Source organism: Schistocerca cancellata, chromosome 4 (genome assembly GCF_023864275.1).
Source record: "Schistocerca cancellata isolate TAMUIC-IGC-003103 chromosome 4, iqSchCanc2.1, whole genome shotgun sequence".
Taxonomy (NCBI): Eukaryota; Metazoa; Arthropoda; class Insecta; order Orthoptera; family Acrididae; genus Schistocerca; species Schistocerca cancellata.
Window position 1 is genome coordinate 8225576 of NC_064629.1, and position 25804 is coordinate 8251379.

At 54.4% G+C, this 25804-nt stretch overlaps 25 non-coding genes and 1 pseudogene across 25 annotated transcripts; all 26 read right to left on the reverse strand.

The window, feature by feature from the left end:
• Nucleotides 1-168: 168 nt before the first annotated feature.
• On the reverse strand, nt 169-287 carry LOC126186226 (5S ribosomal RNA). Its single transcript, XR_007537328.1, has one exon. It is a non-coding gene; the product is annotated as a 5S ribosomal RNA (ribosomal RNA).
• An 831-nt stretch (nt 288-1118) lies between these two features.
• On the reverse strand, nt 1119-1237 carry LOC126185279 (5S ribosomal RNA). Its single transcript, XR_007537041.1, has one exon. It is a non-coding gene; the product is annotated as a 5S ribosomal RNA (ribosomal RNA).
• An 832-nt stretch (nt 1238-2069) lies between these two features.
• Nucleotides 2070-2188, reverse strand: LOC126186634 (5S ribosomal RNA). Its single transcript, XR_007537698.1, has one exon. It is a non-coding gene; the product is annotated as a 5S ribosomal RNA (ribosomal RNA).
• An 832-nt stretch (nt 2189-3020) lies between these two features.
• Nucleotides 3021-3139, reverse strand: LOC126186227 (5S ribosomal RNA). The gene has a single exon (XR_007537329.1). It is a non-coding gene; the product is annotated as a 5S ribosomal RNA (ribosomal RNA).
• Nucleotides 3140-3975: 836 nt separating this feature from the next.
• Nucleotides 3976-4094, reverse strand: LOC126186228 (5S ribosomal RNA). The gene has a single exon (XR_007537330.1). It is a non-coding gene; the product is annotated as a 5S ribosomal RNA (ribosomal RNA).
• Nucleotides 4095-4924: 830 nt separating this feature from the next.
• LOC126185327 (5S ribosomal RNA) lies at nt 4925-5043 on the reverse strand. Its single transcript, XR_007537087.1, has one exon. It is a non-coding gene; the product is annotated as a 5S ribosomal RNA (ribosomal RNA).
• An 830-nt stretch (nt 5044-5873) lies between these two features.
• On the reverse strand, nt 5874-5992 carry LOC126186229 (5S ribosomal RNA). Its single transcript, XR_007537331.1, has one exon. It is a non-coding gene; the product is annotated as a 5S ribosomal RNA (ribosomal RNA).
• Nucleotides 5993-6820: 828 nt separating this feature from the next.
• Nucleotides 6821-6939, reverse strand: LOC126186230 (5S ribosomal RNA). The gene has a single exon (XR_007537332.1). It is a non-coding gene; the product is annotated as a 5S ribosomal RNA (ribosomal RNA).
• Nucleotides 6940-7776: 837 nt separating this feature from the next.
• Nucleotides 7777-7895, reverse strand: LOC126186459 (5S ribosomal RNA). Its single transcript, XR_007537551.1, has one exon. It is a non-coding gene; the product is annotated as a 5S ribosomal RNA (ribosomal RNA).
• Nucleotides 7896-8732: 837 nt separating this feature from the next.
• LOC126186460 (5S ribosomal RNA) lies at nt 8733-8851 on the reverse strand. The gene has a single exon (XR_007537552.1). It is a non-coding gene; the product is annotated as a 5S ribosomal RNA (ribosomal RNA).
• Nucleotides 8852-9683: 832 nt separating this feature from the next.
• On the reverse strand, nt 9684-9802 carry LOC126185410 (5S ribosomal RNA). Its single transcript, XR_007537166.1, has one exon. It is a non-coding gene; the product is annotated as a 5S ribosomal RNA (ribosomal RNA).
• Nucleotides 9803-10634: 832 nt separating this feature from the next.
• Nucleotides 10635-10753, reverse strand: LOC126185749 (5S ribosomal RNA). The gene has a single exon (XR_007537214.1). It is a non-coding gene; the product is annotated as a 5S ribosomal RNA (ribosomal RNA).
• An 827-nt stretch (nt 10754-11580) lies between these two features.
• LOC126186236 (5S ribosomal RNA) lies at nt 11581-11699 on the reverse strand. The gene has a single exon (XR_007537338.1). It is a non-coding gene; the product is annotated as a 5S ribosomal RNA (ribosomal RNA).
• Nucleotides 11700-12527: 828 nt separating this feature from the next.
• On the reverse strand, nt 12528-12646 carry LOC126185422 (5S ribosomal RNA). The gene has a single exon (XR_007537177.1). It is a non-coding gene; the product is annotated as a 5S ribosomal RNA (ribosomal RNA).
• Nucleotides 12647-13478: 832 nt separating this feature from the next.
• On the reverse strand, nt 13479-13597 carry LOC126186524 (5S ribosomal RNA). Its single transcript, XR_007537614.1, has one exon. It is a non-coding gene; the product is annotated as a 5S ribosomal RNA (ribosomal RNA).
• Nucleotides 13598-14440: 843 nt separating this feature from the next.
• LOC126186269 (5S ribosomal RNA) lies at nt 14441-14559 on the reverse strand. The gene has a single exon (XR_007537369.1). It is a non-coding gene; the product is annotated as a 5S ribosomal RNA (ribosomal RNA).
• Nucleotides 14560-15390: 831 nt separating this feature from the next.
• LOC126186231 (5S ribosomal RNA) lies at nt 15391-15509 on the reverse strand. The gene has a single exon (XR_007537333.1). It is a non-coding gene; the product is annotated as a 5S ribosomal RNA (ribosomal RNA).
• An 828-nt stretch (nt 15510-16337) lies between these two features.
• LOC126186270 (5S ribosomal RNA) lies at nt 16338-16456 on the reverse strand. The gene has a single exon (XR_007537370.1). It is a non-coding gene; the product is annotated as a 5S ribosomal RNA (ribosomal RNA).
• Nucleotides 16457-17288: 832 nt separating this feature from the next.
• On the reverse strand, nt 17289-17407 carry LOC126186486 (5S ribosomal RNA). Its single transcript, XR_007537578.1, has one exon. It is a non-coding gene; the product is annotated as a 5S ribosomal RNA (ribosomal RNA).
• Nucleotides 17408-18234: 827 nt separating this feature from the next.
• On the reverse strand, nt 18235-18353 carry LOC126185342 (5S ribosomal RNA). Its single transcript, XR_007537102.1, has one exon. It is a non-coding gene; the product is annotated as a 5S ribosomal RNA (ribosomal RNA).
• Nucleotides 18354-19186: 833 nt separating this feature from the next.
• Nucleotides 19187-19304, reverse strand: LOC126186526 (5S ribosomal RNA). The gene has a single exon (XR_007537615.1). It is a non-coding gene; the product is annotated as a 5S ribosomal RNA (ribosomal RNA).
• Nucleotides 19305-20136: 832 nt separating this feature from the next.
• LOC126185427 (5S ribosomal RNA) lies at nt 20137-20255 on the reverse strand (annotated as a pseudogene).
• Nucleotides 20256-21073: 818 nt separating this feature from the next.
• On the reverse strand, nt 21074-21192 carry LOC126186621 (5S ribosomal RNA). The gene has a single exon (XR_007537685.1). It is a non-coding gene; the product is annotated as a 5S ribosomal RNA (ribosomal RNA).
• An 842-nt stretch (nt 21193-22034) lies between these two features.
• LOC126186232 (5S ribosomal RNA) lies at nt 22035-22153 on the reverse strand. The gene has a single exon (XR_007537334.1). It is a non-coding gene; the product is annotated as a 5S ribosomal RNA (ribosomal RNA).
• An 842-nt stretch (nt 22154-22995) lies between these two features.
• LOC126186263 (5S ribosomal RNA) lies at nt 22996-23114 on the reverse strand. The gene has a single exon (XR_007537364.1). It is a non-coding gene; the product is annotated as a 5S ribosomal RNA (ribosomal RNA).
• An 836-nt stretch (nt 23115-23950) lies between these two features.
• On the reverse strand, nt 23951-24069 carry LOC126186520 (5S ribosomal RNA). Its single transcript, XR_007537610.1, has one exon. It is a non-coding gene; the product is annotated as a 5S ribosomal RNA (ribosomal RNA).
• Nucleotides 24070-25804: the final 1735 nt, after the last annotated feature.

Consider the following 25804-nt stretch of genomic DNA (forward strand, 5'->3'; position numbering starts at 1 on the left):
AAAGTCTTCTTGGCAAACTTGGTTAGCACATTCTCCCTCAAACTGAGTTAATTACTGCATTTTCGTACCATTACAGTAGTTTAAAAGGCTTAAGGAAGCATCTTTGTCACAACAGAAAGCTAGTTTGAAAATTGGGCTGGCGACATAACAAAAAAACAAAAGGAAGGGAGCCAACAGCACCCGGGTTTCCCAGGCGGTCACCCATCCAAGTACTAGCCGGGCCCGATGATGCTTAACTTCGGTGATCGGACGAGAACCGGTGTATTCATCATGGTATGGCCGTTGGCGCTCATCTAATGTAGGAGCACGGCAGAATTCGCGTTCGGCTTTTCTCAGAACACACAAAATGTTAGTTTTCGGCCGCATTTGACAAAAGCGCTTCCTTCCGCAACCGCCAGTTCCTCGAGGACGGCGCGGGGACGCGCGCCCGGCGTCCCAGCAGAGCGACGGCCGAATTGGCGGGCGCTCCGCCGCGTGTGTGAGACGCACTGCTGCTCGTTGCACCCCCTGTCATTCGCTGGGCGCGTGCAGCCTTCGACACTAGCGGAGGACGCATCTTGTCCCTGGTGTTCAGCGGAGGGCCTGTGCGGGGTGTGGCAGTGTCGTGCTGGAGGGCGCCACTGGTAGCGATGTGGGCTTCCTCGCCTCGCCTCGCCTCGCCTCGCCTCACACCAGGTGTCTGCGTAGTTTGCAGTGCATTCGCACCATTCCTATCCCTGTCCCTGCCCCGTCCCGACTTGTCCCGACTTTGCTCGACTGCCGCTCGCTGCCGCTCGGGTCGCGGTCCATATGACAGCGCAAGCACGACAAACGTCTGCGGGACGAGACGAGACGACTAAGGAATACATTCGTGGTTACAAATCAAATTTGGAACTCTACACTCCTACACAACAATAGGCGGTGACGTATTTCAGAAATCACCTGCCGATTCGTACTGTTTTGTCGTTTTCAAAGTCTTCTTGGCAAACTTGGTTAGCACATTCTCCCTCAAACTGAGTTAATTACTGCATTTTCGTACCATTACAGTAGTTTAAAAGGCTTAAGGAAGCATCTTTGTCACAACAGAAAGGTAGTTTGAAACTTGGGCTGGCGACATAACAAAAAAACAAAAGGAAGGGAGCCAACAGCACCCGGGTTTCCCAGGCGGTCACCCATCCAAGTACTAGCCGGTTCCGATGATGCTTAACTTCGGTGATCGGACGAGAACCGGTGTATTCATCATGGTATGGCCGTTGGCGCTCATCTAATGTAGGAGCACGGCAGAATTCGCGTTCGGCTTTTCTCAGAACACACAAAATGTTAGTTTTCGGCCGCATTTGACAAAAGCGCTTCCTTCCGCAACCGCCAGTTCCTCTAGGACGGCGCGGGGACGCGCGCCCGGCGTCCCAGCAGAGCGACGGCCGAATTGGCGGGCGCACCGCCGCGTGTGTGAGACGCACTGCTGCTCGTTGCACCCCCTGTCATTCGCTGGGCGCGTGCAGCCTTCGACACTAGCGGAGGACGCATCTTGTCCCTGGTGTTCAGCGGAGGGCCTGTGCGGGGTGTGGCAGTGTCGTGCTGGAAGGCGCCACTGGTAGCGATGTGGGCTTCCTCGCCTCGCCTCGCCTCGCCTCGCCTCACACCAGGTGTCTGCGTAGTTTGCAGTGCATTCGCACCATTCCTATCCCTGTCCCTGTCCCCGTCCCGACTTGTCCCGACTTTGCTCGACTGCCGCTCGCTGCCGCTCGGGTCGTGGTCCATATGACAGCGCAAGCACGACAAACGTCTGCGGGACGAGACGAGACGACTAAGGAATACATTCGTGGTTACAAATCAAATTAAGAACTCTACACTCCTACACAACAATAGGCGGTGACGTATTTCAGAAATCATCTGCCGATTCGTACTGTTTTGTCGTTTTCAAAGTCTTCTTTGCAAACTTGGTTAGCACATTCTCCCGCAAACTGAGGTAATTACTGCATTTTCGTACCATTACAGTAGTTTAAAAGGCTTAAGGAAGCATCTTTGTCACAACAGAAAAGTAGTTAGAAAATTGGGCTGGCGACATAACAAAAAAACAAAAGGAAGGGAGCCAACAGCATCCGGGTTTCCCAGGCGGTCACCCATCCAAGTACTAGCCGGGCCCGATGATGCTTAACTTCGGTAATCGGACGAGAACCGGTGTATTCATCATGGTATGGCCGTTGGCGCTCATCTAATGTAGGAGCACGGCAGAATTCGCGTTCGGCTTTTCTCCCAATACACAAAATGTTAGTTTTCGGCCGCATTTGACGAAAGCGCTTCCTTCCGCAACCGCCAGTTCCTCGAGGACGGCGCGGGGAGGCGCGCCCGGCGTCCCAGCAGAGCGACGGCCGAATTGGCGGGCGCACCGCCGCGTGTGTGAGACGCACTGCTGCTCGTTGCACCCCCTGTCATTCGCTGGGCGCGTGCAGCCTTCGACACTAGCGGAGGACGCATCTTGTCCCTGGTGTTCAGCGGAGGGCCTGTGCGGGGTGTGGCAGTGTCGTGCTGGAGGGCGCCACTGGTAGCGATGTGGGCTTCCTCGCCTCGCCTCGCCTCGCCTCGCCTCACACCAGGTGTCTGCGTAGTTTGCAGTGCATTCGCACCATTCCTATCCCTGTCCCTGTCCCCGTCCCGACTTGTCCCGACTATGCTCGACTGCCGCTCGCTGCCGCTCGGGTCGTGGTCCATATGACAGCGCAAGCACGACAAACGTCTGCGGGACGAGACGAGACGACTAAGGAACACATTCGTGGTTACAAATCAAATTTGGAACTCTACACTCCTACACAACAATAGGCGGTGACGTATTTCAGAAATCATCTGCCGATTCGTACTGTTTTGTCGTTTTCAAAGTATTCTTGGCAAACTTAGTTAGCACATTCTCAATCAAACTGAGTTAATTACTGCATTTTCGTACCATTACAGTAGTTTAAAAGGCTTAAGGAAGCATCTTTGTCACAACGGAAAAGTAGTTTGAAACTTGGGCTGGCGACATAACAAAAAAACAAAAGGAAGGGAGCCAACAGCACCCGGGTTTCCCAGGCGGTCACCCATCCAAGTACTAGCCGGGCCCGATGATGCTTAACTTCGGTGATCGGACGAGAACCGGTGTATTCATCATGGTATGGCCGTTGGCGCTCATCTAATGTAGGAGCACGGCAGAATTAGCGATCGGCTTTTCTCCCAACACACAAAATGTTAGTTTTCGGCCGCATTTGACGAAAGCGCTTCCTTCCGCAACCGCCAGTTCCTCGAGGACGGCGCGGGGAGGCGCGCCCGGCGTCCCAGCAGAGCGACGGCCGAATTGGCGGGCGCACCGCCGCGTGTGTGAGACGCACTGCTGCTCGTTGCACCCCCTGTCATTCGCTGGGCGCGTGCAGCCTTCGACACTAGCGGAGGACGCATCTTGTCCCTGGTGTTCAGCGGAGGGCCTGTGCGGGGTGCGGCAGTGTCGTGCTGGAGGGCCCACTGGTGGCGATGTGGGCTTCCTCGCCTCGCCTCGCCTCGCCTCGCCTCGCCTCACACCAGGTGTCTGCGTAGTTTGCAGTGCATTCGCACCATTCCTATCCCTGTCCCTGTCCCCGTCCCGACTTGTCCCGACTTTGCTCGACTGCCGCTCGCTGCCGCTCGGGTCGTGGTCCATATGACAGCGCAAGCACGACAAACGTCTGCGGGACGAGACGAGACGACTAAGGAATAAATTCGTCGTTACAAATCAAATTTGGAACTCTACACTCCTACACAACAATAGGCGGTGACGTATTTCAGAAATCACCTGCCGATTCGTACTGTTTTGTCGTTTTCAAAGTCTTCTTGGCAAACTTGGTTAGCACATTCTCTCTCAAACTGAGTTAATTACTGCATTTTCGTACCATTACAGTAGTTTAAAAGGCTTAAGGAAGCATCTTTGTCACAACAGAAAGGTAGTTTGAAAATTGGGCTGGCGACATAACAAAAAAACAAAAGGAAGGGAGCCAACAGCACCCGGGTTTCCCAGGCGGTCACCCATCCAAGTACTAGCCGGGCCCGATGATGCTTAACTTCGGTGATCGGACGAGAACCGGTGTATTCATCATGGTATGGCCGTTGGCGCTCATCTAATGTAGGAGCACGGCAGAATTCGCGTTCGGCTTTTCTCCCAACACACAAAATGTTAGTTTTCGGCCGCATTTGACGAAAGCGCTTCCTTCCGCAACCGCCAGTTCCTCGAGGACGACGCGGGGAGGCGCGCCCGGCGTCCCAGCAGAGCGACGGCCGAATTGGCGGGCGCACCGCCGCGTGTGTGACGCACTGCTGCTCGTTGCACCCCCTGTCATTCGCTGGGCGCGTGCAGCCTTCGACACTAGCGGAGGACGCATCTTGTCCCTGGTGTTCAGCGGAGGGCCTGTGCGGGGTGTGGCAGTGTCGTGCTGGAGGGCGCCACTGGTAGCGATGTGGGCTTCCTCGCCTCGCCTCGCCTCGCCTCGCCTCACACCAGGTGTCTGCGTAGTTTGCAGTGCATTCGCACCATTCCTATCCCTGTCCCTGTCCCCGTCCCGACTTGTCCCGACTTTGCTCGACTGCCGCTCGCTGCCGCTCGGGTCGTGGTCCATATGACAGCGCAAGCACGACAAACGTCTGCGGGACGAGACGAGACGACTAAGGAATACATTCGTGGTTACAAACCAAATTTGGAACTCTACACTCCTACACAACAATAGGCGGTGACGTATTTCAGAAATCCCCTGCCGATTCGTACTGTTTTGTCGTTTTCAAAGTCTTCTTGGCAAACTTGGTTAGCTCATTCTCCCTCAAACTGAGTTAATTACTGCATTTTCGTACCATTACAGTAGTTTAAAAGGCTTAAGGAAGCATATTTGTCACAACAGAAAGGTAGTTTGAAAATTGGGCTAGCGACATAACAAAAAAACAAAAGGAAGGGAGCCAACAGCACCCGGGTTTCCCAGGCGGTCACCCATCCAAGTACTAGCCGGGCCCGATGATGCTTAACTTCGGTGATCGGACGAGAACCGGTGTATTCATCATAGTATGGAAGTTGGCGCTCATCTAATGTAGGAGCACGGCAGAATTCGCGTTCGGCTTTTCTCCCAACACACAAAATGTTAGTTTTCGGCCGCATTTGACGAAAGCGCTTCCTTCCGCAACCGCCAGTTCCTCGAGGACGGCGCGGGGAGGCGCGCCCGGCGTCCCAGCAGAGCGACGGCCGAATTGGCGGGCGCACCGCCGCGTGTGTGACGCACTGCTGCTCGTTGCACCCCCTGTCATTCGCTGGGCGCGTGCAGCCTTCGACACTAGCGGAGGACGCATCTTGTCCCTGGTGTTCAGCGGAGGGCCTGTGCGGGGTGTGGCAGTGTCGTGCTGGAGGGCGCCACTGGTAGCGATGTGGGCTTCCTCGCCTCGCCTCGCCTCGCCTCGCCTCACACCAGGTGTCTGCGTAGTTTGCAGTGCATTCGCACCATTCCTATCCCTGTCCCTGTCCCCGTCCCGACTTGTCCCGACTTTGCTCGACTGCCGCTCGCTGCCGCTCGGGTCGTGGTCCATATGACAGCGCAAGCACGACAAACGTCTGCGGGACGAGACGAGACGACTAAGGAATACATTCGTGGTTACAAATCAAATTGGGAACTCTACACCCCTACACAACAATAGGCGGTGACGTATTTCAGAAATCACCTGCCGATTCGTACTGTTTTGTCGTTTTCAAAGTCTCCTTGGCAAACTTGGTTAGCACATTCTCCCTCAAACTGAGTTAATTACTGCATTTTCGTACCATTACAGTAGTTTAAAAGGCTTAAGGAAGCATTTTTGTCACAACAGAAAGGTAGTTTGAAAATTGGGCTGGCGACATATCAAAAAAACAAAAGGAAGGGAGCCAACAGCACCCGGGTTTCCCAGGCGGTCACCCATCCAAGTACTAGCCGGGCCCGATGATGCTTAACTTCGGTGATCGGACGAGAACCGGTGTATTCATCATGGTATGGCCGTTGGCGCTCATCTAATGTAGGAGCACGGCAGAATTCGCGTTCGGCTTTTCTCCCAACACACAAAATGTTAGTTTTCGGCCGCATTTGACGAAAGCGCTTCCTTCCGCAACCGCCAGTTCCTCGAGGACGGCGCGGGGAGGCGCGGCCGGCGTCCCAGCAGAGCGACGGCCGAATTGGCGGGCGCACCGCCGCGTGTGTGAGACGCACTGCTGCTCGTTGCACACCCTGTCATTCGCTGGGCGCGTGCAGCCTTCGACACTAGCGGAGGACGCATCATGTCCCTGGTGTTCTGCGGAGGGCCTGTGCAGGGTGTGGCAGTGTCGTGCTGGATGGCACCACTGGTAGCGATGTGGGCTTCCTCTTCTCGCCTCGCCTCGCCTCACACCAGGTGTCTGCGTAGTTTGCAGTGCATTCGCGCCATTCCTATCCCTGTCCCTGTCCCCGTCCCGACTTGTCCCGACTTTACTCGACTGCCGCTCGCTGCCGCTCGGGTCGTGGTCCATATGACAGCGCAAGCACGACAAACGTCTGCGGGACGAGACGAGACGACTAAGGAATACATTCGTGGTTACAAATCAAATTTGGAACTCTACACTCCTACACAACAATAGGCGGTGACGTATTTCAGAAATCACCTGCCGAATCGTACTGTTTTGTCGTTTTCAAAGTCTCCTTGGCAAACTTGGTTAGCACATTCTCCCTCAAACTGAGTTAATTACTGCATTTTCGTACCATTACAGTAGTTTAAAAGGCTTAAGGAAGCATTTTTGTCACAACAGAAAGGTAGTTTGAAAATTGGGCTGGTGACATAACAAAAAAAACAAAAGGAAGGGAGCCAACAGCACCCGGGTTTCCCAGGCGGTCACCCATCCAAGTACTAGCCGGGCCCGATGATGCTTAACTTCGGTGATCGGACGAGAACCGGTGTATTCATCATGGTATGGCCGTTGGCGCTCATCTAATGTAGGAGCACGGCAGAATTCGCGTTCGGCTTTTCTCCCAACACACAAAATGTTAGTTTTCGGCCGCATTTGACGAAAGCGCTTCCTTCCGCAACCGCCAGTTCCTCGAGGACGGCGCGGGGAGGCGCGGCCGGCGTCCCAGCAGAGCGACGGCCGAATTGGCAGGCGCACCGCCGCGTGTGTGAGACGCACTGCTGCTCCTTGCACCCCCTGTCATTCGCTGGGCGCGTGCAGCCTTCGACACTAGCGGAGGACGCATCTTGTCCCTGGTGTTCATTGGAGGGCCTGTGCGGGGTGTGGCAGTGTCGTGCTGGAGGGCGCCACTGGTAGCGATGTGGGCTTCCTCGCCTCGCCTCGACTCGCTTCGCCTCGCCTCACACCAGGTGTCTGCGTAGTTTGCAGTGCATTCGCACCATTCCTATCCCTGTCCCTGTCCCCGTCCCGACTTGGCCCGACTTTGCTCGACTGCCGCTCGCGGCCGCTCGGGTCGTGGTCCATATGACAGCGCAAGCACGACAAACGTCTGCGGGACGAGACGAGACGACTAAGGAATAAATTCGTCGTTACAAATCAAATTTGGAACTCTACACTCCTACACGATAATAGGCGGTGACGTATTTCAGAAATCACCTGCCGATTCGTACTGTTTTGTCGTTTTCGAAGTCTCCTTGGCAAACTTGGTTAGCACATTCTCCCTCAAACTGAGTTAATTACTGCATTTTCGTACCATTACAGTAGTTTAAAAGGCTTAAGGAAGCATTTTTGTCACAACAGAAAGGTAGTTTGAAAATTGGGCTGGCGACATAACAAAAAAACAAAAGGAAGGGAGGCAACAGCACCCGGGTTTCCCAGGCGGTCACCCATCCAAGTACTAGCCGGGCCCGATGATGCTTAACTTCGGTGATCGGACGAGAACCGGTGTATTCATCATGGTATGGCCGTTGGCGCTCATCTAATGTAGGAGCACGGCAGAATTCGTGTTCGGCTTTTCTCCCAACACACAAAATGTTAGTTTTCGGCCGCATTTGACGAAAGCGCTTCCTTCCGCAACCGCCAGTTCCTCGAGGACGGCGCGGGGAGGCGCGGCCGGCGTCCCAGCAGAGCGACGGCCGAATTGGCGGGCGCACCGCCGCGTGTGTGAGACGCACTGCTGCTCGTTGCACCCCCTGTCATTCGCTGGGCGCGTGCAGCCTTCGACACTAGCGGAGGACGCATCTTGTCCCTGGTGTTCAGCGGAGGGCCTGTGCGGGGTGTGGCAGTGTCGTGCTGGAGGGCGCCACTGGTAGCGATGTGGGCTTCCTCGCCTCGCCTCGACTCGCTTCGCCTCGCCTCACACCAGGTGTCTGCGTAGTTTGCAGTGCATTCGCACCATTCCTATCCCTGTCCCTGTCCCCGTCCCGACTTGGCCCGACTTTGCTCGACTGCCGCTCGCGGCCGCTCGGGTCGTGGTCCATATGACAGCGCAAGCACGACAAACGTCTGCGGGACGAGACGAGACGACTAAGGAATACATTCGTGGTTACAAATCAAATTTGGAACTCTACACTCCTACACAATAATAGGCGGTGACGTAATTCAGAAATCACCTGCCGATTCGTACTGTTTTGTCGTTTTCGAAGTCTCCTTGGCAAACTTGGTTAGCACATTCTCCCTCAAACTGAGTTAATTACTGCATTTTCGTACCATTACAGTAGTTTAAAAGGCTTAAGGAAGCATTTTTGTCACAACAGAAAGGTAGTTTGAAAATTGGGCTGGCGACATAACAAAAAAACAAAAGGAAGGGAGGCAACAGCACCCGGGTTTCCCAGGCGGTCACCCATCCAAGTACTAGCCGGGCCCGATGATGCTTAACTTCGGTGATCGGACGAGAACCGGTGTATTCATCATGGTATGGCCGTTGGCGCTCATCTAATGTAGGAGCACGGCAGAATTCGTGTTCGGCTTTTCTCCCAACACACAAAATGTTAGTTTTCGGCCGCATTTGACGAAAGCGCTTCCTTCCGCAACCGCCAGTTCCTCGAGGACGGCGCGGGGAGGCGCGGCCGGCGTCCCAGCAGAGCGACGGCCGAATTGGCGGGCGCACCGCCGCGTGTGTGAGACGCACTGCTGCTCGTTGCACCCCCTGTCATTCGCTGGGCGCGTGCAGCCTTCGACACTAGCGGAGGACGCATCTTGTCCCTGGTGTTCAGCGGAGGGCCTGTGCGGGGTGTGGCAGTGTCGTGCTGGAGGGCGCCACTGGTAGCGATGTGGGCTTCCTCGCCTCGCCTCGCCTCGCCTCGCCTCACACCAGGTGTCTGCGTAGTTTGCAGTGCATTCGCACCATTCCTATCCCTGTCCCTGTCCCCGTCCCGACTTGTCCCGACTTTGCTCGACTGCCGCTCGCTGCCGTTCGGGTCGTGGTCCATATGACAGCGCAAGCACGACAAACGTCTGCGGGACGAGACGAGACGACTAAGGAATACATTCGTGGTTACAAATCAAATTTGGAACTCTACACTCCTACACAACAATAGGCGGTGAAGTATTTCAGAAATCACCTGCCGATTCGTACTGTTTTGTCGTTTTCAAAGTCTCCTTGGCAAACTTGGTTAGCACATTCTCCCTCAAACTGAGTTAATTACTGCATTTTCGTACCATTACAGTAGTTTAAAAGGCTTAAGGAAGCATTTTTGTCACAACAGAATGGTAGTTTGAAAATTGGGCTGGCGACATAATAAAAAAACAAAAGGAAGGGAGCCAACAGCACCCGGGTTTCCCAGGCGGTCACCCATCCAAGTACTAGCCGGGCCCGATCATGCTTAACTTCGGTGATGGGACGAGAACCGTTGTATTCATCATGGTATGGCCGTTGGCGCTCATCTAATGTAGGAGCACGGCAGAATTCGCGTTCGGCTTTTCTCCCAACACACAAAATGTTAGTTTTCGGCCGCATTTGACGAAAGCGCTTCCTTCCGCAACCGCCAGTTCCTCGAGGACGGCGCGGGGAGGCGCGCCCGGCGTCCCAGCAGAGCGACGGCCGAATTGGCGGGCGCACCGCCGCGTGTGTGAGACGCACTGCTGCTCGTTGCACCCCCTGTCATTCGCTGGGCGCGTGCAGCCTTCGACACTAGCGGAGGACGCATTTTGTCCCTGGTGTTCAGCGGAGGGCCTGTGCGGGGTGTGGCAGTGTCGTGCTGGAGGGCGCCACTGGTAGCGATGTGGGCTTCCTCGCCTCGCCTCGCCTCGCCTCGCCTCACACCACGTGTCTGCGTAGTTTGCAGTGCATTCGCACCATTCCTATCCCTGTCCCTGTCCCCGTCCCGACTTGTCCCGACTTTGCTCGACTGCCGCTCGCTGCCGCTCGGGTCGTGGTCCATATGACAGCGCAAGCACGACAAACGTCTGCGGGACGAGACGAGACGACTAAGGAATACATTCGTGGTTACAAATCAAATTTGGAACTCTACACTCCTACACAACAATAGGCGGTGACGTATTTCAGAATTCACCTGCCGATTCGTACTGTTTTGTCGTTTTCAAAGTCTCCTTGGCAAACTTGGTTAGCACATTCTCCCTCAAACTGAGTTAATTACTGCATTTTCGTACCATTACAGTAGTTTAAAAGGCTTAAGGAAGCATTTTTGTCACAACAGAAAGGTAGTTTGAAAATTGGGCTGGCGACATAACAAAAAAACAAAAGGAAGGGAGCCAACAGCACCCGGGTTTCCCAGGCGGTCACCCATCCAAGTACTAACCGGGCCCGATGATGCTTAACTTCGGTGATCGGACGAGAACCGGTGTATTCATCATGGTATGGCCGTTGGCGCTCATCTAATGTAGGAGCACGGCAGAATTCGCGTTCGGCTTTTCTCCCAACACACAAAATGTTAGTTTTCGGCCGCATTTGACGAAAGCGCTTCCTTCCGCAACCGCCAGTTCCTCGAGGACGGCGCGGGGAGGCGCGGCCGGCGTCCCAGCAGAGCGACGGCCGAATTGGCGGGCGCACCGCCGCGTGTGTGAGACGCACTGCTGCTCGTTGCACCCCCTGTCATTCGCTGGGCGCGTGCAGCCTTCGACACTAGCGGAGGACGCATCTTGTCCCTGGTGTTCAGCGGAGGGCCTGTGCGGGGTGTGGCAGTGTCGTGCTGGAGGGCGCCACTGGTAGCGATGTGGGCTTCCTCGCCTCGCCTCGCCTCGCCTCACACCAGGTGTCTGCGTAGTTTGCAGTGCATTCGCACCATTCCTATCCCTGTCCCTGTCCCCGTCCCGACTTGTCCCGACTTTGCTCGACTGCCGCTCGCTGCCGCTCGGGTCGTGGTCCATATGACAGCGCAAGCACGACAAACGTCTGCGGGACGAGACGAGACGACTAAGGAATACATTCGTGGTTACAAATCAAATTTGGAACTCTACACTCCTACACAACAATAGGCGGTGACGTATTTCAGAATTCACCTGACGATTCGTACTGTTTTGTCGTTTTCAAAGTCTTCTTGGCAAACTTGGTTAGCACATTCTCCCTCAAACTGAGTTAATTACTGAATTTTCGTACCATTACAGTAGTTTAAAAGGCTTAAGGAAGCATCTTTGTCACAACAGAAAGGTAGTTTGAAAATTGGGCTGGCGACATAACAAAAGAACAAAAGGAAGGGAGCCAACAGCACCCGGGTTTCCCAGGTGGTCACCCATCCAAGTACTAGCCGGGCCCGATGATGCTTAACTTCGGTGATCGGACGAGAACCGGTGTATTCATCATGGTATGGCCGTTGGCGCTCATCTAATGTAGGAGCACGGCAGAATTCGCGTTCGGCTTTTCTCCCAACACACAAAATGTTAGTTTTCGCCCGCATTTGACGAAAGCGCTTCCTTCCGCAACCGCCAGTTCCTCGAGGACGGCGCGGGGAGGCGCGGCCGGCGTCCCAGCAGAGCGACGGCCGAATTGGCGGGCGCACCGCCGCGTGTGTGAGACGCACTGCTGCTCATTGCACCCCCTGTCATTCGCTGGGCGCGTGCAGCCTTCGACACTAGCGGAGGACGCATCTTGTCCCTGGTGTTCAGCGGAGGGCCTGTGCAGGGTGCTGCCGTGTCGTACTGGAGGGCGCCACTGGTAGCGATGTGGGCTTCCTCGCCTCGCCTCGCCTCGCCTCACACCAGGTGTCTGCGTAGTTTGCAGTGCATTCGCACCATTCCTATCCCTGTCCCTGTCCCCGTCCCGACTTGTCCCGACTTTGCTCGACTGCCGCTCGCTGCCGCTCGGGACGTGGTCCATATGACAGCGCAAGCACGACAAACGTCTGCGGGACGAGACGAGACGACTAAGGTATACATTCGTGGTTACAAATCAAATTTGGAACTCTACACTCCTACACAACAATAGGCGGTGACGTATTTCAGAAATCACCTGCCGATTCGCACTGTTTTGTCGTTTTCAAAAGTCTCCTTGGCAAACTTTGTTAGCACATTCTCCCTCAAACTGAGTTAATTACTGCATTTTCGTACCATTACAGTAGTTTAAAAGGCTTAAGGAAGCATTTTTGTCACAACAGAAAGGTAGTTTGAAAATTGGGCTGGCGACATAACAAAAAAACAAAAGGAAGGGAGCCAACAGCACCCGTGTTTCCCAGGCGGTCACCCATCCAAGTACTAGCCGGGCCCGATGTAACTTAACTTCGGTGATCGGACGAGAACAGGTGTATTCATCATGGTATGGCCGTTGGCGCTCATCTAATGTAGGAGCACGGCAGAATTCGCGTTCGGCTTTTCTCCCAACACACAAAATGTTAGTTTTCGGCCGCATTTGACGAAAGCGCTTCCTTCCGCAACCGCCAGTTCCTCGAGGACGGCGCGGGGAGGCGCGGCCGGCGTCCCAGCAGAGCGACGGCCGAATTGGCGGGCGCACCGCCGCGTGTGTGAGACGCACTGCTGCTCGTTGCACCCCCTGTCATTCGCTGGGCGCGTGCAGCCTTCAACACTAGCGGAGGACGCATCTTGTCCCTGGTGTTCAGCGGAGGGCCTGTGCGGGGTGTGGCAGTGTCGTGCTGGAGGGCGCCACTGGTAGCGATGTGGGCTTCCTCGCCTCGCCTCGCCTCGCCTCGCCTCACACCAGGTGTATGCGTAGTTTGCAGTGCATTCGCACCATTCCTATCCCTGTCCCTGTATCCTTCCCGACTTGTCCCGACTTTGCTCGACTGCCGCTCGCTGCCGCTCGGGTCGTGGTCCATATGACAGCGCAAGCACGACAAACGTCTGCGGGACGAGACGAGACGACTAAGGAATACATTCGTGGTTACAAATCAAATTTGGAACTCTACACTCCTACACAACAATAGGCGGTGTCGTATTTCAGAAATCACCTGCCGATTCGTACTGTTTTGTCGTTTTCAAAGTCTTCTTGGCAAACTTGGTTAGCACATTCTCCCTCAAACTGAGTTAATTACTGCATTTTCGTACCATTACAGTAGTTTAAAAGGCTTAAGGAAGCATCTTTGTCACAACAGGAAGGTAGTTTGAAAATTGGGCTGGCGACATAACAAAAAAACAAAAGGAAGGGAGCCAACAGCACCTGGGTTTCCCAGGCGGTCACCCATCCAATTACTAGCCGGGCCCGATGATGCTTAACTTCGGTGATCGGACGAGAACCGGCGTATTCATCATGGTATGGCCGTTGGCGCTCATCTAATGTAGGAGCACGGCAGAATTCGCGTTCGGCTTTTCTCCCAACACACAAAATAATAGTTTTCGGCCACATTTGACGAAAGCGCTTCCTTCCGCAACCGCCAGTTCCTCGAGGACGGCGCGGGGAGGCGCGCCCGGCGTCCCAGCAGAGCGACGGCCGAATTGGCGGGCGCACCGCCGCGTGTGTGAGACGCACTGCTGCTCGTTGCACCCCCTGTCATTCGCTGGGCGCGTGCAGCCTTCGACACTAGCGGAGGACGCATCTTGTCCCTGGTGTTCAGCGGAGGGCCTGTGCAGGGTGTGGCAGTGTCGTACTGGAGGGCGCCACTGGTAGCGATGTGGGCCTCCTCGCCTCGCCTCGCCTCGCCTCGCCTCGCCTCGCCTCACACCAGGTGTCTGCGTAGTTTGCCGTGCATTCGCACCATTCCTATCCCTGTCCCTGTCCCCGTCCCGACTTGTCCCGACTTTGCTCGACTGCCGCTCGCTGCCGCTCGGGTCGTGGTCCATATGACAGCGCAAGCACGACAAACGTCTGCGGGACGAGACGAGACGACTAACGAATACATTCGTGGTTAAAAATCAAATTTGGAACTCTACACTCCTACACAACAATAGGCGGTGACGTATTTCAGAAATCACCTGCCGATTCGCACTGTTTTGTCGTTTTCAAAAGTCTCCTTGGCAAACTTTGTTAGCACATTCTCCCTCAAACTGAGTTAATTACTGCATTTTCGTACCATTACAGTAGTTTAAAAGGCTTAAGGAAGCATTTGTGTCACAACAGAAAGGTAGTTTGAAAATTGGGCTGGCGACATAACAAAAAAACGAAAGGAAGGGAGCCAACAGCACCCGGGTTTCCCAGGCGGTCACCCATCCAAGTACTAGCCGGGCCCGATGATGCTTAACTTCGGTGATCGGACGAGAACCGGTGTATTCATCATGGTATGGCCGCTGGCGCTCATCTAATGTAGGAGCACGGCAGAATTCGCGTTCGGCTTTCTCCCAACACACAAAATGTCAGTTTTCGGCCGCATTTGACGAAAGCGCTTCCTTCCGCAACCGCCAGTTCCTCGAGGACGGCGCGGGGAGGCGCGCCGGGCGTCCCAGCAGAGCGACGGCCGAATTGGCGGGCGCACCGCCGCGTGTGTGAGACGCACTGCTGCTCGTTGCACCCCCTGTCATTCGCTGGGCGCGTGCAGCCTTCGACACTAGCGGAGGACGCATCTTGTCCCTGGTGTTCAGCGGAGGGCCTGTGCAGGGTGTGGCAGTGTCGTACTGGAGGGCGCCACTGGTAGCGATGTGGGCTTCCTCGCCTCGCCTCGCCTCGCCTCGCCTCACACCAGGTGTCTGCGTAGTTTGCCGTGCATTCGCACCATTCCTATCCCTGTCCCTGTCCCCGTCCCGACTTGTCCCGACTTTGCTCGACTGCCGCTCGCTGCTGCTCGGGTCGTGGTCCATATGACAGCGCAAGCACGACAAACGTCTGCGGGACGAGACGAGACGACTAAGGAATACATTCGTGGTTACAAATCAAATTTGGAACTCTACACTCCTACACAACAATAGGCGGTGACGTATTTCAGAAATCACCTGCCGGTTCGTACTGTTTTGTCGTTTTCAAAGTCTCCTTGGCAAACTTGGTTAGCACATTCTCCCTCAAACTGAGTTAATTACTGCATTTTCGTACCATTACAGTAGTTTAAAAGGCTTAAGGAAGCATCTTTGTCACAACAGGAAGGTAGTTTGAAAATTGGGCTGGCGACATAACAAAAAAACAAAATGAAGGGAGCCAACAGCACCCGGGTTTCCCAGGCGGTCACCCATCCAAGTACTAGCCGGGCCCGATGATGCTTAACTTCGGTGATCGGACGAGAACCGGTGTATTCATCATGGTATGGCCGTTGGCGCTTATCTAATGTAGGAGCACGGCAGAATTCGCGTTCGGCTTTTCTCCCAACACACAAAATGTTAGTTTTCGGCCGCATTTGACGAAAGCGCTTCCTTCCGCAACCGCCAGTTCCTCGAGGACGGCGCGGGGAGGCGTGCCCGGCGTCCCAGCAGAGCGACGGCCGAATTGGCGGGCGCACCGCCGCGTGTGTGAGACGCACTGCTGCTCGTTGCACCCCCTGTCATTCGCTGGGCGCGTGCAGCCTTCGACACTAGCGGAGGACGCATCTTGTCCCTGGTGTTCAGCGGAGGGCCTGTGCAGGGTGTGGCAGTGTCGTACTGGAGGGCGCCACTGGTAGCGATGTGGGCTTCCTCGCCTCGCCTCGCCTCGCCTCACACCAGGTGTCTGCGTAGTTTCCAGTGCATTCGCACCATTCCTATCCCTGTCCCTGTCCCCGTCCCGACTTGTCCCGACTTTGCTCGACTGCCGCTCGCTGCCGCTCGGGTCGTGGTCCATATGACAGCGCAAGCACGACAAACGTCTGCGGGACGAGACGAGACGACTAAGGAATACATTCGTGGTTACAAATCAAATTTGGAACTCTACACTCCTACACAACAATAGGCGGTGACGTATTTCAGAAATCACCTGCCGATTCGCACTGTTTTGTCGTTTTCAAAAGTCTCCTTGGCAAACTTGGTTAGCACATTCTCCCTCAAACTGAGTTAATTACTGCATTTTCGTACCATTACAGTAGTTTAAAAGGCTTAAGGAAGCATTTTTGTCACAACAGAAAGGTAGTTTGAAAATTGGGCTGGCGACATAACAAAAAAACAAAAGGAAGGGAGCCAACAGCACCCGGGTTTCCCAGGCGGTCACCCATCCAAGTACTAGCCGGGCCCGATGATGCTTAACTTCGGTGATCGGACGAGAACCGGTGTATTCATCATGGTATGGCCGCTGGCGCTCATCTAATGTAGGAGCACGGCAGAATTCGCGTTCGGCTTTTCTCCCAACACACAAAATGTTAGTTTTCGGCCGCATTTGACGAAAGCGCTTCCTTCCGCAACCGACAGTTCCTCGAGGACGGCGCGGGTAGGCGCGGCCGGCGTCCCAGCAGAGCGACGGCCGAATTGGCGGGCGCACCGCCGCGTGTGTGAGACGCTCTGCTGCTCGTTGCACGACCTGTCATTCGCTGGGCGCGTGCAGCCTTCGACACTAGCGGAGGACGCATCTTGTCCCTGGTGTTCAGCGGAGGGCCTGTGCGGGGTGTGGCAGTGTCGTGCTGGAGGGCGCCACTGGTAGCGATGTGGGCTTCCTCGCCTCGCCTCGCCTCGCCTCGCCTCACACCAGGTGTCTGCGTAGTTTGCAGTGCATTCGCACCATTCCTATCCCTGTCCCTGTCCCCGTCCCGACTTGTCCCGACTTTGCTCGACTGCCGCTCGCTGCCGCTCGGGTCGTGGTCCATATGACAGCGCAAGCACGACAAACGTCTGCGGGACGAGACGAGACGACTAAGGAATACATTCGTGGTTACAAATCAAATTTGGAACTCTACACTCCTACACAACAATAGGCGGTGACGTATTTCAGAAATCACCTGCCGATTCGTACTGTTTTGTCGTTTTCAAAGTCTCCTTGGCAAACTTGGTTAGCACATTCTCCCTCAAACTGAGTTAATTACTGCATTTTCGTACCATTACAGTAGTTTAAAAGGCTTAAGGAAGCATTTTTGTCACAACAGAAAGGTAGTTTGAAAATTGGGCTGGCGACATAACAAAAAAACAAAAGGAAGGGAGCCAACAGCACCCGGGTTTCCCAGGCGGTCACCCATCCAAGTACTAGCCGGGCCCGATGATGCTTAACTTCGGTGATCGGACGAGAACAGGTGTATTCATCATGGTATGGCCGTTGGCGCTCATCTAATGTAGGAGCACGGCAGAATTCGCGTTCGGCTTTTCTCCCAACACACAAAATGTTAGTTTTCGGCCGCATTTGACGAAAGCGCTTCCTTCCGCAACCGCCAGTTCCTCGAGGACGGCGCGGGGAGGCGCGCCCGGCGTCCCAGCAGAGCGACGGCCGAATTGGCGGGCGCACCGCCGCGTGTGTGGGACGCACTGCTGCTCGTTGCACCCCCTGTCATTCGCTGGGCGCGTGCAGCCTTCGACACTAGCGGAGGACGCATCTTGTCCCTGGTGTTCAGCGGAGGGCCTGTGCGGGGTGTGGCAGTGTCGTGCTGGAGGGCGCCACTGGTTGCGATGTGGGCTTCCTCGCCTCGCCTCGCCTCGCCTCACACCAGGTGTCTGCGTAGTTTGCAGTGCATTCGCACCATTCCCATTCCTGTCCCTGTCCCCGTCCCGACTTGTCCCGACTTTGCTCGACTGCCGCTCGCTGCCGCTCGGGTCGTGGTCCATATGACAGCGCAAGCACGACAAACGTCTGCGGGACGAGACGAGACGACTAAGGAATACATTCGTGGTTACAAATCAAATTTGGAACTCTACACTCCTACACAACAATAGGCGGTGACGTATTTCAGAAATCACCTGCCGATTCGTACTGTTTTGTCGTTTTCAAAGTCTCCTTGGCAAACTTGGTTAGCACATTCTCCCTCAAACTGAGTTAATTACTGCATTTTCGTACCATTACAGTAGTTTAAAAGGCTTAAGGAAGCATTTTTGTCACAACAGAAAGGTAGTTTGAAAATTTGGCTGGCGACATAACAAAAAAACAAAAGGAAGGGAGCCAACAGCACCCGGGTTTCCCAGGCGGTCACCCATCCAAGTACTAGCCGGGCCCGATGATGCTTAACTTCGATGACCGAACGAGAACCGGTGTATTCTTCATGGTATGGCCGTTGGCGCTCATCTAATGTAGGAGCACGGCAGAATTCGCGGTCGGCTTTTCTCCCAACACACAAAATGGTAGTTTTCGGCCGCATTTGACGAAAGCGCTTCCTTCCGCAACCGCCAGTTCCTCGAGGACGGCGCGGGGAGGCGCGGCCGGCGTCCCAGCAGAGCGATGGCCGAATTGGCGGGCGCACCGCCGCGTGTGTGAGACGCACTGCTGCTCGTTGCACCCCCTGTCATTCGCTGGGCGCGTGCAGCCTTCGACACTAGCGGAGGACGCATCTTGTCCCTGGTGTTCAGCGGAGGGCCTGTGCGGGGTGTGGCAGTGTCGTGCTGGAGGGCGCCACTGGTAGCGATGTGGGCTTTCTCGCCTCGCCTCGCCTCGCCTCGCCTCACACCAGGTGTCTGCGTAGTTTGCAGTGCATTCGCACCATTCCTATCCCTGTCCCTGTTCCCGTCCCGACTTGTCCCGACTTTGCTCGACTGCCGCTCGCTGCCGCTCGGGTCGTGGTCCATATGACAGCGCAAGCACGACAAACGTCTGCGGGACGAGACGAGACGACTAAGGAATACATTCGTGGTTACAAATCAAATTTGGAACTCTACACTCCTACACAACAATAGGCGGTGACGTATTTCAGAAATCACCTGCCGATTCGTACTGTTTTGTCGTCTTCAAAGTCTTCTTGGCAAACTTGGTTAGCACATTCTCCCTCAAACTGAGTTAATTACTGCATTTTCGTACCATTACAGTAGTTTAAACGGCTTAAGGAAGCATCTTTGTCACAACAGAAAGGTAGTTTGAAAAATTGGGATGGCGACATAACAAAAAAACAAAAGGAAGGGAGCCAACAGCACCCGGGTTTCCCAGGCGGTCACCCATCAAGTACTAGCCGGGCCCGATGATGCTTAACTTCGGTGATCGGACGAGAACCGGTGTATTCATCATGGTATGGCCGTTGGCGCTCATCTAATGTAGGAGCATGGCAGAATTCGCGTTCGGCTTTTCTCCCAACACACAAAATGTTAGTTTTCAGCCGCATTTGACGAAAGCGCTTCCTTCCGCAAACGCCAGTTCCTCGAGGACGGCGCGGGGAGGCGCGCCCGGCGTCCCAACAGAGCGACGGCCGAATTGGCGGGCGCACCGCCGCGTGTGTGAGACGCACTGCTGCTCGTTGCACCCCCTGTCATTCGCTGGGCGCGTGCAGCCTTCGACACTAGCGGAGGACGCATCTTGTCCCTGGTGTTCAGCGGAGGGCCTGTGCGGGGTGTGGCAGTGTCGTGCTGGAGGGCGCCACTGGTAGCGATGTGGGCTTCCTCGCCTCGCCTCGCCTCGTCTCGCCTCACACCAGGTGTCTGCGTAGTTTGTAGTGCATTCGCACCATTCCTATTCCTGTCCCTGTCCCCGTCCCGACTTGTCCCGACTTTGCTCGACTGCCGCTCGCTGCCGCTCGGGTCGTGGTCCATATGACAGCGCAAGCACGACAAACGTCTGCGGGACGAGACGAGACGACTAAGGAATACATTCGTGGTTACAAATCAAATTTGGAACTCTACACTCCTACACAACAATAGGCGGTGACGTATTTCAGAAATCACCTGCCGATTCGTACTGTTTTGTCGTTTTCAAAGTCTTCTTGGCAAACTTGGTTAGCACATTCTCCCTCAAACTGAGTTAATTACTGCATTTTCGTACCATTACAGTAGTTTAAAAGGCTTAAGGAAACATCTTTGTCACAACAAAAAGGTAGTTTGAAAATTGAGCTGGCGACATAACAAAAAAACAAAAGGAAGGGAGCCAACAGCACCCGGGTTTCCCAGGCGGTCACATATCCAAGTACTAGCCGGTCCCGATGATGCTTAACATCGGTGATCGGACGAGAACCGGTGTATTCATCATGGTATGGCCGTTGGCGCTCATCTAATGTAGGAGCACGGCAGAATTCGCGTTCGGCTTTTCTCCCAACACACAAAATGTTAGTTTTCGGCCGCATTTGACGAAAGCGCTTCCTTCCGCAACCGCCAGTTCCTCGAGGACGGCGCGGGGAGGCGCGGCCGGCGTCCCAGCAGAGCGACGGCCGAGTTGGCGGGCGCACCGCCGCGTGTGTGAGACGCACTGCTGCTCGTTGCACCCCCTGCCATTCGCTGGGCGCGTGCAGCCTTCGACACTAGCGGAGGACGCATCTTGTCCCTGGTGTTCAGCGGAGGGCCTGTGCGGGGTGTGGCAGTGTCGTGCTGGAGGGCGCCACTGGTAGCGATGTGGGCTTCCTCGCCTCGCCTCGCCTCGCCTCACACCAGGTGTCTGCGTAGTTTGCAGTGCATTCGCACCCCTGTCCCTGTCCCCGTCCCGACTTGTCCCGACTTTGCTCGACTGCCGCTCGCTGCCGCTCGGGTCGTGGTCCATATGACAGCGCAAGCACGACAAACGTCTGTGGGACGAGACGAGACGACTAAGGAATACATTCGTGGTTACAAATCAAATTTGGAACTCTACACTCCTACACAACAATAGGCGGTGAGGTGTTTCAGAAATCACCTGCCGATTCGTACTGTTTTGTCGTTTTCAAAGTCTTCTTGGCAAACTTGGTTAGCACATTCTCCCTCAAACTGAGTTAATTACTGCATTTTCGTACCATTACAGTAGTTTAAAAGGCTTAAGGAAGCATCTTTGTCACAACAGAAAGGTAGTTTGAAAATTGGGTTGGCGACATAACAAAAAAACAAAAGGAAGGGAGCTAACAGCACCCGGGTTTCCCAGGCGATCACCCATCCAAGTACTAGCCGGGCCCGATGATGCTTAACTTCGGTGATCGGACGAGAACCGGTGTATTCATCATGGTATGGCCGTTGGCGCTCATCTAATGTAGGAGCACGGCAGAATTCGCGTTCGGCTTTTCTCCCAACACACAAAATGTTAGTTTTTGGCCGCATTTGACGAAAGCGCTTCCTTCCGCAACCGCCAGTTCCTCGAGGACGGCGCGGGGAGGCGCGCCCGGCGTCCCAGCAGTGCGACGGCCGAATTGGCGGGCGCACCGCCGCGTGTGTGAGACGCACTGCTGCTCGTTGCACCCCCTGTCATTCGCTGGGCGCGTGCAGCCTTCGACACTAGCGGAGGACGCATCTTGTCCCTGGTGTTCAGCGGAGGGCCTGTGCGGTGTGTGGCAGTGTCGTGCTGGAGGGCGCCACTGGTAGCGATGTGGGCTTCCTCGCCTCGCCTCGTCTCACACCAGGTGTCTGCGTAGTTTGCAGTGCATTCGCACCATTCCTATCCCTGTCCCTGTCCCCGTCCCGACTTGTCCCGACTTTGCTCGACTGCCGCTCGCTGCCGCTCGGGTCGTGGTCCATATGACAGCGCAAGCACGACAAACGTCTGCGGGACGAGACGAGACGAGACGAGACGAGACGAGACGACTAAGGAATAAATTCGTGGTTACAAATCAAATTTGGAACTCTACACTCCTACACAACAATAGGCGGTGACGTATTTCAGAAATCACCTGCTGATTCGTACTGATTTGTCGTTTTCAAAGTCTTCTTGGCAAACTTGGTTAGCACATTCTCCCTCAAACTGAGTTAATTACTGCATTTTCGTACCATTACAGTAGTTTAAAAGGCTTAAGGAAGCATCTTTGTCACAACAGAAAAGTAGTTTGAAAATTGGGCTGGCGACATAACAAAAAAAAAAGAGGAAGGGAGCCAACAGCACCCGGGTTTCCCAGGCGGTCACCCATCCAAGTACTAGCCGGGCCCGATGATGCTTAACTTCGGTGATCGGACGAGAACCGGTGTATTCATCATGGTATGGCCGTTGGCGCTCATCTAATGTAGGAGCACGGCAGAATTCGCGTTCGGCTTTTCTCCCAACACACAAAATGTTAGTTTTCGGCCGCATTTGACGAAAGCGCTTCCTTCCGCAACCGCCAGTTCCGCGAGGACGGCGCGGGGAGGCGCGCCCATCGCCCCAGCAGAGTGACGGCCGAATTGGCGGGCGCACCGCCGCGTGTGTGAGACGCACTGCTGCTCGTTGCACCCCCTGTCATTCGTTGGGCGCGTGCAGCCTTCGACACTAGCGGAGGACGCATCTTGTCCCTGGTGTTCAGCGGAGGGCCTGTGCGGGGTGCGGCAGTGTCGTGCTGGAGGGCCCACTGGTAGCGATGTGGGCTTCCTCGCCTCGCCTCGCCTCGCCTCACACCAGGTGTCTGCGTAGTTTGCAGTGCATTCGCACCATTCCTATCCCTGTCTCTGTCCCCGTCCCGACTTGTCCCGACTTTGCTCGACTGCCGCTCGCTGCCGCTCGGGTCGTGGTCCATATGACAGCGCAAGCACGACAAACGTCTGCGGGACGAGACGAGACGAGACGAGACGAGACGACTAAGGAATAAATTCGTGGTTACAAATCAAATTTGGAACTCTACACTCCTACACAACAATAGGCGGTGACGTATTTCAGAAATCACCTGCCGATTCGTACTGTTTTGTCGTTTTCAAAGTCTTCTTGGCAAACTTGGTTAGCACATTCTCCCTCAAACTGAGTTAATTACTGCATTTTCGTACCATTACAGTGGTTTAAAAGGCTTAAGGAAGCATCTTTGTCACAACAGAAAAGTAGTTTGAAAATTGGGCCGGCGACATAACAAAAAAAAAAACACGAAGGGAGCCAACAGCACCCGGGTCTCCCAGGCGGTCACCCATCCAAGTACTAGCCGGGCCCGATGATGCTTAACTTCGGTGATCGGACGAGAACCGGTGTATTCATCATGGTATGGCCGTTGGCGCTCATCTAATGTAGGAGCACGGCAGAATTCGCGTTCGGCTTTTCTTCCAACACACAAAATGTTAGTTTTCGGCGGCATTTGACGAAAGCGCTTCCTTCCGCCACCGCCAGTTCCTCGAGGACGGCGCGGGGAGGCGCGCCCGGCGTCCCAGCAGAGTGACGGCCGAATTGGCGGGCGCACCGCCGCGTGTGTGAGACGCACTGCTGCTCGTTGCACCCCCTGTCATTCGCTGGGCGCGTGCAGCCTTCGACACTAGCGGAGGACGCATCTTGTCTCTGGTGTTCAGCGGAGGGCCTGTGCGGGGTGCGGCAGTGTCGTGCTGGAGGGCTCACTGGTAGCGATGTGGGCTTCCTCGCCTCGCTTCGCCTCGCCTCGCCTCGCCTCACACCAGGTGTCTGCGTAGTTTGCAGTGCATTCGCACCATTCCTATCCCTGTCCCTGTCCCCGTCCCGACTTGTCCCGACTTTGCTCGACTGCCGCTCGCTGCCGCTCGGGTCGTGGTCCATATGACAGCGCAAGCACGACAAACGTCTGCGGGACGAGACGAGACGACTAAGGAATACATTCGTGGTTACAAATCAAATTTGGAACTCTACACTCCTACACAACAATAGGCGGTGACGTATTTCAGAAATCACCTGCCGATTCGTACTGTTTTGTCGTTTTCAAAGTCTTCTTGGCAAACTTGGTTAGCACATTCTCCCTCAAACTGAGTTAATTACTGCATTTTCGTACCATTACAGTAGTTTAAAAGGCTTAAGGAAGCATCTTTGTCACAACAGAAAGGTAGTTTGAAAATTGGGCTGGCGACATAACAAAAAACCAGAAGGAAGGGAGCCAACAGCACCCGGGTTTCCCAGGCGGTCACCCATCCAAGTACTAGCCGGGCCCGATGACGCTTAACTTTGGTGATCGGACGAGAACCTGTGTATTCATCATGGTATGGCCGTTGGCGCTCATCTAATGTAGGAGCACGGCAGAATTCGCGTTCGGCTTTTCTCCCAACACACAAAATGTTAGTTTTCGGCCGCATTTGACGAAAGCGCTTCCTTCCGCAACCGCCAGTTCCTCGAGGACGGCGCGGGGAGGCGCGCCCGGCGTCCCAGCAGAGCGACGGCCGAATTGGCGGGCGCACCGCCGCGTGTGTGAGACGCACTGCTGCTCGTTGCACCCCCTGTCATTCGCTGGGCGCGTACAGCCTTCGACACTAGCGGAGGACGCATCTTGTCCCTGGTGTTCAGCGGAGGGCCTGTGCGGGGTGTGGCAGTGTCGTGCTGGAGGGCGCCACTGGTAGCGATGTGGGCTTCCTCGCCTCGCCTCGCCTCGCCTCACACCAGGTGTCTGCGTAGTTTGCAGTGCATTCGCACCATTCCTATCCCTGTCCCTGTCCCCGTCCCGACTTGTCCCGACTTTGCTCGACTGCCGCTCGCTGCCGCTCGGGTCGTGGTCCATATGACAGCGCAAGCACGACAAACGTCTGCGGGACGAGACGAGACGACTAAGGAATACATTCGTGGTTACAAATCAAATTTGGAACTCTACACTCCTACACAACAATAGGCGGTGACGTATTTCAGAAATCACCTGCCGATTCGTACTGTTTTGTCGTTTTCAAAGTCTTCTTGGCCATACTTGGTTAGCACATTCTCCCTCAAACTGAGTTAATTACTGCATTTTCGTACCATTACAGTAGTTTAAAAGGCTTAAGGAAGCATCTTTGTCACAACAGAAAGGTAGTTTGAAAATTGGGCTGGCGACATAACAAAAAAAAAAACAGGAAGGGAGCCAACAGCACCCGGGTTTCCCAGGCGGTCACCCATCCAAGTACTAGCCGGGCCCGATGATGCTTAGCTTCGGTGATCGGACGAGAACTTTTTTTTTTTTTTTTTTTTTTTTTTTTTTTATTTTTTTTTACATTCTCCCTCAAACTGAGTTAATTACTGCATTGTCGTACCATTACAGTAGTTTAAAAGGCTTAAGGAAGCATCTTTGTCACAACAGAAAGGTAGTTTGAAAATTGGGCTGGCGACATAACAAAAAAACAAAAGGAAGGGAGCCAACAGCACCCGGGTTTCCCAGGCGGTCACCCATCCAAGTACTAGCCGGGCCCGATGATTCTTAACTTCGGTGATCGGACGAGAACTTTTTTTTTTTTTTTTTTTTTTTGAGAGTATTTTTTTTTTCAACTAAATATACTTCATTGTAAGAGCAGGCCAGGGTGGCGGTGGAGGCAGAGTGGGCGGGGGTCGCAATCCGAGGCCCGGCCACAGTGTCTCCCTCGCCCTCCCAACCCAAGAAACAGGGAATAACGGAAAAGGTGGTGTATTGTACTCTCTTTATTTTTTTTTTTTTTTGTGTGAGATCAGCATTTTTCTTATTGGTTTCTTTTTTTTTTTCTTTATTTTTTTTTTTATTTATTTATTATTTTTTTTTTATTTTTTATTTATTTTTTTTTTTTTTTTGTTGAGATCCTTTAGGAGAACAAAGGTCCATTGTGGCCAGCGGAAACATGTCCAAAACGATGTGAGAAAGGAATACCATCCGCTGAAGGTGTGGATATAACGTGAGGAAGGAAGAACGCAAACGCGAAACACAAATAAAAAACCATTCTAGAAGGACAATGACCACAAGTCAGCAGCGGAGGCCTCCCGCCGCAAGAGAAAAGCAAAAGTAAAGAGACTCTCAAAGA